We start from the raw sequence: 6787 nt of genomic DNA on the forward strand, positions 1-6787 counted from the left end.
AATAGGTTAAGTGCCTGGCACAGAACTTAAACCAATCAAGGCTAGCCACCTTAATGTTTAAAAGTAAAAGTCATTCAGAGGAGGTCCACAAAATAAAATGACTGTTTGATTAAAAAGAAACGAAAGACATATATTCAAGCTTTGCTCCATAACCAGAACTAGATTACTAGAAATGTCATAAGAACATAAGAACAGCCCCACTGGATCAGGCCATAGGCCCATCTAGTCCAGCTTCCTGTATCTCACAGCGGCCCAACAAATGCCCCAGGAAGCACACCAGATAACAAGAGACCCGCATCCTGGTGCCCTACCTTGCATCTGGCATAGCCCATTTCTAAAATCAGGAGGTTGCACATACACATCATGGCTTGTAACCCGTAATGGATTTTTCCTCCAGAAACTTGTCTAATCCTCTTTTAATCCTCTTTAAGCCAATAATAAAAGTTGAGATCCACACATCCTGCCAGCTGCAAAATAAGAACTCCCATGTTTTCTATAATACAAAATGTAAGATGACTTGGTTGCCATTAATATACATATTAACCATAGCAAAGTGATAGAAAGATTACCTTGGGCTCCAAATGGCTTGAAAACTTCTCATAAGAGATCTGAGTGAATACATCATGCTTCTGTTAACTGTGCAACTATACACAGTTAAAAAGGCAGACAAGATGATGGTAGGGACCGGAATTGATTAGGCCCTGGCCACATTCAAGATCTGTTTCAAGAGTCTCAACCTGCACTCAAGAATCAGTTGCTATTTGGAAATTCTACCACTATGTCTTAGATCAGCAGGCCAGGTGATGGAGTCATAAGAGCATAAGGACAAAAGAAGAGCCCTGCTGGATCAGGCCAAAGGCCCGTCTAGTCCAGCTTCTTGTATCTCACAGTGGCCCATCAAATGCCTCAGGGAGCACACAAGACAACAGACACAACCTGTGTCCCGGTGCCCTCCCCTGCATCTTGCAATCAGAGGCAGTGTGCCTCTAAAACCAAGAGCTTGCACATACCTACTATGACTTGTAACCCGTAATGAACTTTTCCTCCAGAAATTCATCCAATACCCTCTTAAAGGCATCCAGGCAAGATGTCATCACTACTTCCTGTGGCATAGAGTTCCACAAACTAATTACACGCTGGGTAAAGAAATATTTTCTTCTGTCTGTCCGAACTCCCCCAACTTTCGTGGCTGTCCCCTGGTTCTGGTGTTATGTGAGAGGGAAAAGAGCGTCTCTCTATCCACTCTGTCCATCCCCTGCATGATTTTGTATATCTGCCATATCCCCCCTCAGGCGACTCTTTTTCTATAGTGTAGCACTAGGAAGTCTTAGGTGTGCTACTACTTGATCTCCATCACTCCTCCTCCCAGTCACCTGTAAAATCTTGAAGTCTCCAGGTGCTTTTATATGATCCCTTCTTGGTTTCCCTTTTGTACCTGTTCCCTTTGAAAAAAGCTTTATTTTTACGTTGTGCTATGAGCACTAATTTGGTACATGTAGAGGTATGCATGTAATATACATGCACACTAAATATAGTGAAGTATGATGGGTTTCATTTGGGCCAGGGATTCCAAGAACAGCTTAGCCATTAAGCCAATCAAATGGTCTTGAGAAAGTTACTCTCTATTTACCTAATATACTTTTGCAGGGTTGTTGTAAAGATGGGCAGCCAATCCTGAGCTGCTTGGTGCGTGGGGCTGCAGCAGTGCCAAAAATGGCTGCCACTGCATCCAGTGTGCCCCAGGCAGCTACCGCTGCCTCCTCAGAAGAAGGGGACTTTCAGCCTGTTCCCCTGGGTAAAGTGAGGGGCCCTGCAATAGGGCTGCTTGATTCTAGGATGACCCGAGGGTTGGCATAGAATTTAGAGCCTCCCCATTGGACAGACCGCCCAAAACAGAAGCTCAGGATCCAGTGGAGAAAAGCTCCACTGGTCCCACCTCCCTCCCGTCCCACCTCCTCCCCCAGCACACCTCTTCCCACACTCTTTACACCTCCTCGCACCCTGGAATGCCTCATCCCCGCCTCCCCCCACACCTCCACCTGCCTCTCTGCTGCCTGGTGCCCCACACAACTGCCCAGCAGCTCGCACTAGCCCAGTGCCAGCCAGCGCTGGGCTAACACCTGCACTCCACTGGCACCAGGGCCCGCAAACATGCTTTATGGCATGTTTGTGACAGTGTGCGTAGGTGATGAGCCGCATGCACTCATTAGGATTGGGTCCTAAGTAGCCCTGCATGTAGGGCTGGCCTTGCTGTGAAGCAACCTGAAATGGTTGTGCGGAGCAGCACCCTTGAAGGGGCAGCAAACAGATTAACCTCCAGCATGCCTGTTTTCCACTCTCGCCAGTCTGCTGTTCCTCTGGATGCTCTGATCCCAATTTGCTGAGAACAAGATGGAAGATCATAGCAGTAGCCACCCCCTTGTTCTTCTAGCAGTGCTGGATGGAGAAGGGAAAAACAGGTGTCACACACCTCCAAACCGCCTCTCCTCATAGTGCTATGAAACATCAAGTGGGCAAGTGAGAGGTGATATGGAGCCCATCACCCTCCCTTAGCAGAAGCTCATCATGCAGCCTCCTTGCTCTGTACTGATTCTGTCTGCAATGAAGAGAAGCAATGGAAAAATGGAAATGGAAAAAGAGGTGGATGAGCAGGCTCCAAGCTTCCTTTCCCTGCCCAAATGCACAGAGGGGGACATTTGGGAGAATTCAGGTGCTGTAGGAGCATGTGCCACCATGGCATGTAAGCCACGAGAAGTCCATGGAGGAATGTAAATATACCAGATAAGAGTCTGTATTATGATAAAGAATAGAAAACATATGGAACAGCAGTTGTTGAATGTGATTTTGTTCTTTGAGAAGGAAAAAGGATCATATTGATTCATGTGAAAAATGGTGCTGTGCGTGCATGTATGTGCCTCTCTCTCCCTCTCTCTCAGAGGCTTCTGAGCTCTGAGTTCAGCACTTAGCAGAAGGGTGGGAGGCTCAGTCACCATGTCCTCTCAAAGAAAGTATTGCATTTCCTGCCCAAGAGAACTACTTTCTGTCAAGTGGACTATGCAGACCTTAATTCCCATCATCTACAGGGCACTGCAGATGAGCAAGGATCAGCATGACCCAAGCACTAGGTCGAAAGCGCCATGCAGACAATCCCTTAGTATTGGGAGAATTAACAAAGATGAGATTTGGCCTGGAAGACATTGTCATGCCAACTTTTGGTTTGCACAGAACATTTCATTAAGCAGAACAGAAAAGCTCCTAACTTTCAACTAGGGAGATTTTTCAAATATTTTAGGAAGTTGAGTTAAATAGTGGCCTTTCACAATGTAAAACTATAAGGACTTCAAAACAATACTGTAATAACAAGTTTTCGTTTCAACATTAAAATAGACTAATCACCTCCTGCTTAGCGTACTATATCACAAGTAAGTTAAAGCTAACTGTGTAGTCCTGCAAATGGAAAGGGATTAAAATATCAGCATTATGTAGCAATTTTGCATCCTGTTCGATTTGAATTAGTTTTCCATTATGACTGATGAAGAATTCTGTGTAACTAACAAGCCTGCACACCCAATATCAACAGAAGGTGGTTCCACAAACATGGTAGAATTATATTCCTTACTCAGCATCAAAGGATCTTCTGTTTCATGACCTCCATTGTTTGTTACAAACTTAAGACACACTCACTGAAACAATTATCTATAATTACCCTCAAGTTGTCTCTCTCCTAAGGCGGACAAGAACTCAAACAAGCATTGTTTAAAATACTAAGTAGCTGGTAACCAATATGCAATCTAGCCTGATAACTATTTACCTAAAATTGTTCCACTGAGCTTAACAGAACTTACTTTCAAACAAGTGTACACAGGATTGCAGCCTTAGATATTAACAAACCAGTTATTTGCATTTTTCATATTACTTAGGGTAAAAGGAAAATCCCCAAACCTTTAATTCGCAAGCTCCTAAGTGCTAGGTTGTGTCTTAGTAGCAACGTTTACATTAAAAAACACCTTGAACAAATGATTAATTTCTTTGGGTTTAGAGCTCAGTGCTATAAAATGTGCCATACACACTCTACATGTTTGAGATTTGTCAGATGAAAGCCTCATTAAGCTGCTTTGAGAAAGTGTGCTATCACCTAAGGAGCTCAATTTTTCTCTCTTTTTTTTGACAGATCTTTATTTTTAAATTTTAATGATCACATTAGCAGCTAGCAGAGGTGTGCAGTGGACAGCTCTGAAAGAGTCAAGCTTCTGAATTATCACATATGCTGTTAATTGCAGAGCAGGGCAAGCTTCTACAAGCACTTGTGTCACAGTGCCTTCTTTAGGAAATTATTATAATTACTGGTCTCAGCTGTGAGGACTTTGTCTTAAAGTTTTCACTAGGAAACTGCCAGTTCTCTATTACCAGCCCACAACCATTGATCCTCCATATGAGTGCCTGCTAAAATGATCAGAAGATTAATAATAAATGTTAATTCATCATTAAAGCAAATCCTATAAAAATGTCTGGCTTTTAAAGTAAATTGCCGATAATGACCTTGAAAAATAAGGCGAAGAATATGGCACTATTGTAATCCACAGATATAATAATTACCAGCACAATTTTTAGTTTGATACCACCACCTACTGCAGGTGGATTCTGTCTCCACACCCAACTGATTAACACTGTTGAAAGAGTATATGGGCAGCTTGAGGTGTTTAGTGCAAGCATCCACTAAACTGTGCATGCTGCACTCTTCTACTCTCAGAGAATTTGATCCAGAAGTGGATCTACACAGGGAAAACCTGTTCGCATGAACTGTACTACAAAAGGTGTTTTTGGCCATAAAATAAGGTGCACTAACTTGCATCAGACTCATTGAACTAAGTTTGATTTTCTTTTGAGTCAATGTGCACAGTGTTATGCTGTTGAAAATGAGTATGTATACGAGCAAAGGAATTGTTCAAGAATACTTAAACAACAAACTCACCAGTGGACCATCTCATTAAGATGAATGTCTTTTGTTCAGTAGTTGTATGACATAAAGGAGCTGGGCAGGGGCACCATTTCAGATTTCCAGGGATTAGGGGAGAATATATTTTATGGAGGAACAAAATTCAGCAGGATTCTTGGATAGTTAAACTGCAAACTATTGCTTTGATCATTTAAAATAAGTATACCTTGACAATTATAGCAGTATCATCAACACAAGAACAAAGAATATATTTTTTTCAAAAAACAAAGCAACATGATAGGAATAGCTGGTATATTTAATTGTGCTCAATACAAGGCATACCAATATCTACCATCACTGAGCTGGTCAGATCTAGGCTTCTTGAGTAATGACACCCAATGTTCTAACTAAGGCAGAGGGGAAGGGCCTGCCACCTCCCCTACTTCCTTAAATAACACCAGGGCCTCTGAGAGGAATTTTATCAGGAGGTATGAAGTTTCTTTTCGGCCCCACTGCAAAGGGGGAGGGGTTAAACAGAGTGGGAGAGGGTGGTGATGGGCAAGCAAAAAGGGGGCAGGGAGGGACAAAACAGGGTGGGGGGAGGGTGGAGACAAATGGAAAAGTCTTTGGAGCCCAGTTCAAAGACTGGGCTCCAAAGAGGGCCCTAAACCAACTTTCTAGCACTGGCATAGCTGTGTTCACACTAGAATGAAAAGTGTCGGCTGCATACCAAAATTTGCTTCTTCAGCAGCTGTAGCCCCTGAGCTGTGTTCCTGAGCTCCTATATACTCCTTCATGGTAAGCAGATCCACAAGCCAAGGAGCTACTGTAGCAGGCCAGTTTCTTCCCTGATTTGACACTGTGTTAAGGAGTGTCATGTATGCATTTCTCGGCCCAGCATATATGGCTTGATAATAGCTGCAGCCACGCGCTTGTGGTAGTATCCCCAGCATCCTGTGCAGGCAACAAGTCTGAGTAGATAGGAAAATGTAAGAGCCCAGGAAATTTCTCAGCCCCCTCCTATGGCTCCTGGCTCCCCTTTTTGACCCTGGGTCCAGGTACAAATTACCACCTTTACCACCCTCTCCTAGGCCCTGAATAACACCCTTGAAGCTGGAGGACAAATTAACTAGTTGCTAAATGTCTAAGATCAGTTTCTGTCTAGTAGAGTTTTTCAGAAGGAAAATAGCTATACAGCATGAAAGCCATAACTGCCACCAGAACACCAAATCAACTTTCCCACACAGAAACGAACTTGATTGCATGTTCAAACCTGACCATAAAAAAACAATTTCAAAAATTATAAAAGCTATTTTAGATAAGAAGAGAAACCCAAGCTCACAGCTGTGGAAGGAAATGCATAAATATGAGTACTGGTAGAGAACAAGATGACTACTATATTGCTCTGGATACACACATGAGACTACAACATACTTCCTAAACATATTTTGAGGTATCTACAAAAAGGGCTTTTTTGGAGCTCAGATGGATTCATTCAGCAAATCACATTATATGGAATTGGCAAACTGTCAGTTTTGATTTTTGTTCTCTACATCTACACTGTACTTTGGAAAACATGGTGTAAGACCGAAGAAGCAATATTCCTGTGTGTGCAGTTTTGCACTTAACTTCAGAAGTAGGAAAGTTCATGTGGCTTTTCATTTCAGCTACAGCTACCTTCTACTAAAAACTGAGGATTCACATGTAAGGTTATGATATGTTTTGAAATGGACATTGTTCTATCTTTATACCAAACTACAGGCAAAAAGTCAAGAGCGTTTTCTAGCATGGATATTTGGTAATGGGGAGAGCTCCAACTATTGCCTTGCATACATACACATTAGAGATACT

This window comes from Tiliqua scincoides, chromosome 2 (assembly GCF_035046505.1).
Source record: "Tiliqua scincoides isolate rTilSci1 chromosome 2, rTilSci1.hap2, whole genome shotgun sequence".
Lineage (NCBI taxonomy): Eukaryota > Metazoa > Chordata > Lepidosauria > Squamata > Scincidae > Tiliqua > Tiliqua scincoides.